Source organism: Cynocephalus volans, chromosome 17 (genome assembly GCF_027409185.1).
Source record: "Cynocephalus volans isolate mCynVol1 chromosome 17, mCynVol1.pri, whole genome shotgun sequence".
NCBI classification, from domain to species: Eukaryota; Metazoa; Chordata; class Mammalia; order Dermoptera; family Cynocephalidae; genus Cynocephalus; species Cynocephalus volans.
The window spans coordinates 23,112,865-23,120,694 of NC_084476.1; positions in this window are offsets into that span (position 1 = coordinate 23,112,865).

A 7,830-nucleotide genomic window follows, 5' to 3' on the forward strand; every position below is an offset into this window, starting at 1 on the left:
GTGGTTGCTATCCCTTTCAAGGGTATTTCTAAAGGTCAGAAGGGAAGAGAAAGGAAAATGCTTACTGTGTGCCCAGCCTAGTGCTCAATGGTTTCAGATGTTCTCTTGTTTGGATTGTGTTGCATGGAATCTGTTGACCCTGAAGCCATCTCAGGCCCCCTTTCCCTGGGTGCAAGGACCTCAGACCTACCAGGTCTGTTCTAGGGGAGAAGAAGTTACCAGATTACTTGATCATCACCACAAACTTGTCCCAGTTTACCCAAGATGGTACACCCTGGGAACCCCCTCAGTCCTAGGAAAACCAGGATGGGTGGTCACCCTAACCATCCCTATCACCAAAGGCCATTCTTTGGTGGCCTTCCCCAGGCCACCATGTATACCATAGGGTATAATGGAAAGGGCCAGATGGTGAGAGGCCTGGGTTCCAGGCCCTGCTCTGCCATGGACTTGCTGTGTGGCCTTAGGCAAGCCCCTCCCTCCCTGGGCTTATGTCTCCCCATTTGCTAATTAGTGTTTGGGACTGGATGTGAGCTCTGCCAGGCAGCACAGACAGAAGCGGTGTGTGAGGTGGTTTTGCACAAAGGTTTTGGAGTCAGACCTAAGTTTGTAACCTGCTGCCTGCCTTGTGAACTGTGTGACCTTGGGCAAGCTGCTTCACCAAACTGAGCTCAGCTCCCCGTCTCTGTAGGAGAGTCATTGTGACACGTGGATGTGATAGAATATGTAACAGCCCTGGCACAACGGAAGCCCTGCCAGTGATGTTTGATTACCAAGATGGTACAACTAGTTAGTGTCCTGAAATCAGTCATCTCAAAACAGCAATCAGTTACTTTCAGCAGAGTAAATATTTTTCTTTTTCTGCATCATTTCAAGCATTCCCTCTTTAATTTTACAGTTGCATTTACAAAAGAGTTATTTACAGTGCAAAGGGACAGGATGGGCTGCCTCCTAGAAATGGTTTACAAATTCCCTCCACTTCCTGTTAGCATATTAACGCCCAGTAATTGTTGCTCTACATAAATGTGGAGCGTTGGCTGCGAATGTGCGCCCCATAGTAATTGTGAGTTGTCTTGACGCTAATTACATAGGGGAGCCTGTTTAATTGCCAGTTAAATTGACTGTGTGTGTTTTCTCTAATCTGTGTTTCCGGGCAAGTTGGATGACATCAGCTCCTCTTTGGACAAAGCGTGAATTTGGAAGACCCCAAGGGGCCGCTGCGGAAGAAAGTGAGGCTGGTGGACAGCGGGTGGGGTAGGGCAGCTGATGACAACAAGGGTGTGTATGGGTCAGCGTGTGGCCCTCCTGGGATCCAACCTGGGGTCTCCCAGAGGAGGAGGAAAGTAAGACTTCTCTTCAGCCCATGTTCAGAGCCCACCTGGATGAAACTTGAGGGCTGCCCAGGGAGGAATGGTGATACCCAGTCCTATCTGCTCCCTGCACGCCCCCTCCAGACCCTTGTGTTTGGAGTGTGGGTCCCAGGCCTCACTCCCTCACCCTCCCAGCTCTCCATCTGCAGCGTCACTCAATGCCCAGCTACAGCGCCGCGTTTTCCATGCAGCCCTCCCTCATTTCCCAGGTGGAAGAAGCGGTCCCCTCAGGTCCAAACCCCTGGCTCTACTCTGTATTTTCTTAAAGCCATATTCATTTCACCCTTGCATTTGAGTTCATCGAGAACCAGACTGAGTCCCTGAAGACAGGTCACGCCTCATACAGAGTGGGTGCTTAGGGAGTCAGAAGAGAGGAGGGGACAGAAAAGGAAGGAAGGGGGAAAAAGAGGGGGAGACTTGGGAGTAGGAGGAGGAGGTGGGGGAGGAGGGAGAGGCAGTGGTCAAGGAAGACAGGAAGGGAGGGAGGGAGGAAAATTGGGGGACTATAGCAACTCACAGTTCTTGTGTTGGGGTGTGTGTGTGCACCACCACGTATACTTCATCCTTGTCAATCCATCCAGTCTGCCCTGCAATCCAGAGGCAGGTACCGTAATCATGCCCATTTCACAGATGAAGAAACTGAGGACACTGAGAGGCTGAGTAACTTAACATAGCCTTAAAAGGTAGATCCAGGAGTCCAAGCTTTCAACCACTGGGCTAAGTCTTGAAGGAAGGAAGAAAAGGCAGGAGGAGGGAGTGAGGCAGGGAGGGGAGGAGAGTTGAGTTCCTTCCATAGCATGAGTTCTCCTGATGTTTAAAAACCTCTCCAGCCTTCCACGCACACTTTCTCCATAGCTCAAAAGCTAAATTAGAGTGGATTGCACTCTCCTCACTTTAGTAATTTAGATAAAAGTAAAATTTTGTCTGAGAGCAGAAGCAATTTAGCACGGGTTTTGTGATTAACTTGATTAACACTGTTTCACTCTAAAAGTGATCCCCCCTCCCGCTGGTGTACTGTAATCAGAGCCGCGTCTTTCAACTGTGCTCCAGCTGCTCTCTCTCCCCCCACCACTCCCCAAAAAGGATTTTGACATAAATACTTATTAGGGAGGACTCTAGTCTCTGGCTGGAACAGTTGAGCAAAGAGGAGGAAAATGTCTCTCTCTACATTAGCATCTGTAGCCGATTAAAAGGCGGTCGCCCGCTACCCCAGTTACTGACAAAGATCCCAATTATGCAGCAATGAAATATACATACACGATACAGGAGGGTTTATACATTTTTAATTTTTTTCAAAGAGAGAACGTTCAGAGAAAACTCTAATTAGAGATTCGTTTCTTTAAGAGGAAAATGATACGTGGTTTCAAGAAAGATTATTTGGGGTTATCGTTGGGCAATTGTGAATCTTTCCAATCTCAGGGTTCTGCTTCTGAGCAAGGAGCCAGAGGAACCCACTAGGTACTTGTGGAAATGCTGAGGTCTTCTGTCCTGCGGAGTTTTGAATCCCAGGGGGGTTGGGGTTTGAGCCAGCACCCTGCTGCCTCCTCTCCTGGGACAGTCAATCTGGGCTTCTAGTATTTTGACTCTCCTCTGTTCTCTCCGTCCCTACCCAGGCTTTCCTGATCATCAGGATAGCAGCTGCTACTTTTGGAATCCCCACTCCTAGCCAGGTGCTCCACAGAATCCTTTTGTTTAACCAGACCCACCAGCCTAGAAGTAAGAATTAGTACCACCCTCATGGTGGCAGATCATGAGCTCCAGAGGGTCAGGTCACCTGCCCAGGGTCACACAGCTACTTAGGAATGGAGCTGGATTTGAATCCAAGCAGACCAGCTTCAGAGCCCCTGCCTGATCTCCCTCGTTGTGCAGATACATGGAAATTACAGAAGGGTGATTACAGAATGCTACAGCCCAGAGGGACCATGGAGAGAGGCAGCCCACCCACTCAGCAGCAGAGGAAACTGAGACCTCAGGAGGGAAAGTGAGGCCTGCTTCCCAGGTGGCCCCTCACCTTGCCTCTGGGGTCAGACTAGCTCTGTCCAAGGTCCTTTGGTCTTACCTCTAAGACTCACCTGCTTCAATGTCTGGTGCTCAATGTGGGTTAGAACAAGCTAAAAAAGTGTTTCTTTTTCCTGGAATCCAGAGCTTTTTACCTGAGATATATTTGTTATGGCTGGTTTCTAGGTCCTCTCTAGAAACTTCTTGGGATCCTCAGACACCTGTGAATGTGCAAAAGTCCCTAAACACTATGATTTCCCCCTTTGAATGTTGCTGTCATGTATTTAGAGCTTCTCACTGAAATCAAGTTCTTGCAAATGTCATGTCATTGACAGGCTCAGATTTTGCAGTTTATCTCCTTTGTCTCCCATTTACCCTCCACATAGTCAATCGAATCTGGAAGTCTAGAGCCTTCTCTCTCTGCCTTTCTCACCCCCATGCTCAGTGGCAGTGTCCTCCCAGGGAAGGTGAAGCAGAAGTGCTGTCATAATATATCATTCAGAGGAGCTCTGGGGCTAGAATGGGTTCAAATCCCAGCTTGGCCCTTCTGTCAGCTGGCTGACATTGAGCAGGTTTTTCCGTGGCCTCTCTAGGCCTCAGTTTCCCCATCTGTAACATGAGGATGATGTTGATGGTATAGACCTCAACAGGACTGAAGTTTCTTTTTTTTCTTTTTTCTTTTTTTTTCTTTAAAGATGACCGGTAAAGCAATCCCAACCCTTTAACTGGTGTTGTCAGCACTACGCTCTCCCAAGTGAGCCAATTGGCCATCGCTATATAGGTATCTGAACCCATGGCCCCTGGTGTTCTCAGTATCACATACTCCCAAGTGAGCCACGGGTCGGCCCTAGGACTAAAATTTAAAGAAGATTATTTGTTGAAAGCATATAGACTAGAGCACAAAGTAAGCTTTCAGTGTCAGTGTTCATGACCATCATCACTACATGCATGTATAGATTGAGCTATAGGAAATGGTCCTTTTGTTGGTTAAACTGGCCACCTATCCGCAGTTTAGTATGTTCCAACCTAATCGTCATTGAGCACTCTGTGACAGATGCCAGGCTTCACAGGCAGCATCTGGGTAAGTTCTTGTGGAAGCCAGAGAAGAGCAGGGATTCAAACCTAGGACTACCCAACTCTCAGCCTCCTGGACATGCAGACAGTCACTCAGTGGTCTGAGCCATGTCTCTGAACCCCAAGCCCAGCTCTGTCCTCTGCACCTCCCACCTCCTGCCCAGATGGAGCCAGACAGCCTACAGGTGGGGAGCTGGTGGTTGGCGGAGTTCATCTTCCTCATCTGCAACCCATCAACCTGGAGGGGCTCACGGGGTCCCTCTCTGCCACAAGGGACCTCCAGCCTCATCGGCCCCCTCCCCGCCAGCCCTCAGCTGGCCTCCTGATTTCCCATCCTGTGCCACCAGCAGCCTTCCTGCCTTTCCTGGGGCGGGCTCAGGGCTGGCACCACTCCAGAACAGCTTAATCAGAATAAATCCTGAGAAAGCACATGTATTATTTATTCCAGCAAAGGTTAAATAATTTGATGAATTTCTCAGGACGCTGGCAGAATACTGATGGCCTCTTGGAAAAAACACACACACAAACACAAATAAAAAAAACATACACACACACAACAAATCTCTCTCCATACACACACACACACACTCATAGCAGCTATAGCCACTTGCCCCATGTTGATTCATGCAGGGGACCAACTGGGCAAGCAGTCCTCAGTGACACCAGCACTAGGGCCAAGGAGAAGACATGGATTTTCCTGCTTGTGACTGGAGATGATAACTCCTGCCCCCTGGTTTCTCTGGCATGATGCCTTATCTGGAGCTGACAATTTGATTCCACAAATGGCCACGGAAAGCCTATTGATTTACAGGCCCAAATGATGGCCTTGCCTGAAATGGACTTGTTTATGGAGCCCCTTGCACTGGAGGCTTTGGGGACTGTTGAGATCAAGGAAAGGGCTGTCAGAGGAACAGGAGGGCATAGGGAAAAGCCCCTGCCTGGGGACCATGGGTGACTGAGCCCTTCTCACCCTTGGCTGCCGTGGCAGATTGGCTCACCTAAGCCAAGCACGGAGGCCAGAAATATAGGCAAGAGCAGGTAATGGGTGTCTGCATTCTCCTCCTCCTCGCCCTCATCTCCATCACAGCAGCTGCCATGCATCTTGCACTCGTACGTGCCAAGCATGGGGCTGAGTGTTTGACCTACGTGACCTGAACTCCTCCCGCCAGTCCCAGAGAGCTGGATACTTGCATTTTAATCTCCATTTAGAGAAAAATGGCCCCAGAGAGGTTCAGCAAGTGGCCAAAGGGCACAGAGCTGTGCAGCCAAGCCAGGATTCTTGCCACCTCTCTGGGGACCCAACCTGCGTTCTTCCTGCCCTGCCACAAACCGGAGCAGGGTGATCTTGGGCTCTGAGGCAGGTGGCCAGGTGTGCAAGCTGGTCCTGCACGTGCAGCAGCTGTGGGATGTTGGGCAAGTTACCTAATGCCCTGTGCCGCCGTTTTCCCACCTGTAAAATGAAGCTGAGCATGGTCCACTCCCCCTAGAGATGAGGTGAGGATTGAGTGGGTTCATATCACGAACGGTGCTCAGATCAGTGCCTGGCACAGGCCAAGAGCTGTAACAAAGTTTATCACCCTTGTCCTCCATACACTAACTAGCAGCCACACCCACAAACTTGGATAACGCACCCCACTTTTGACAAGTACTTCTTTGTCACACTGATTCATTCAGTCCTGAATCCCCAGACAACCCATTTTATAGACAAGGAAATTGATGTCAACCCGGAGAGGTCTGGTAGGTGTTCTGTTGTTTTCAGAGCACCTCTCAGGAGGCCGCAGAACTGGGGGTGCACGGTTCAGCCCTGGATCACACAGACCCAGGCGGGGGTCATGGCCAATTCATGGCTAGACCAAGGGCGGAAGGTCTAGCTCTCTGACCCTTAACTTCTCATCTTAAATGAGAAAATGGGGGAAATACACCCATTTCACAGGGTTGTTCCTTCCATGGGTCTGGCGCTGGGCTGAGTGCTGTACTGGCATCTGTCCACTTGACCTTATGCATGTAGAGTGTCGCAATGTACCTGGCATCTGGGGCTCTGCACACAGCAGCTGTTACCATCCTCTCTCTCAACTGTGCTCCTGGCCTCCTGTTTAACCCTCTCATCCCTACCCAACCAATGCCCAGCCCTCCCCCTGCCAATAAAACTTGTTCTAATTTTCTGATCCAGTGCTGCCCCTTCACTTCTCTTCAATTTATTCAGCCCTTTGAGCCTGACCCTTGAGAATGCCCTTGTTTTGAAGCCTGCTGTCCTCCTGAATTCGGCCCTCTGTCCCCCTCGTTTGCTGCTCTGTTCCCTGCTCAAGGAGGGAAGTGTCTCCCTGTGGTTTGTCTAGGCGCATTGGGGGGTAGACACTCTATGATCCTGCCAAGCTTCTGAGGACAGAGGGCAGAGGCTTCATAAACTTCTCCCAGACTGAGCCTCCTCAAGGACAGGATGGGGTCCTGCTCACCTTGTGTCCCCAGCACCCCTCGCAGGGCCCGGCACATAGTAGGTAAGCAGAAAATGTTTGCCAAGCCCCAAGCTAAGCCCAGGTTCCCAGCATGATTCCTACAACTGCTAATCTTCCCAAACAACATCCTGCCCTGAACTCAGGGGATGTGATTTATAGAATTGAAAGCATACGTGGGAGTAATTTCAGGATGTAGTTGTTCTATGTACTTGTGTTAGTGATGAATACTCAGAGTTGCCTGGTGGGGTGGGGTTGATGTTAATCCACTGGTTATGCAATCAGAGCTGCAGCTCACTGAGAAACATCCGGATTCTTTGATGCCCATGGAGGCCTCTTCTCCATGCTCTCAGCCATCCATGAAAATTGAGAGGCAATGATAGAGAATCTACCAAGAGGAATATGAAACACTCCTCCAAACAGTGTTGATCCAAAGGCATTGCCCCTAACACTGGGTGAATAACATGTATTCACCAAAAAACCCAGCTTTCCATTTGTCCATCGTCCATCCATCCACCCAGTTCACTGTCTACCCATCCATTCATCCATCCATCTCCTCACCTACCCATGTATCCATCAATTTATCCATTCATCCATCCACTCATCCATCCATCTATCCAACCGTAAGTTGGATGATGTGTCAGTCATAGCCCCTGCTTACCACAATGCATTGGTCTTAATGCTTCAAAAAGATTATAAGACCCTTGTATTAGTCAGCTGGGGCTCCCATAACAAAGTACCATAGACTGGGTGGCTTAAACAGTAAAAATTTATTTTCTCTCAGTTCTGGAAGCTGGAAATCTAAGATCAGGGTGCCGGCATGGTCAGGTTCTGGTGAGGGCTGTCTTTCTGGCTTGCAGATGTCTGTCTTCTTGCTCTGAACTCACGTGGCCTTTCTTTGGTGGGTATATGTGGAGAGAGGGAGAGATCTTGATCCCTCT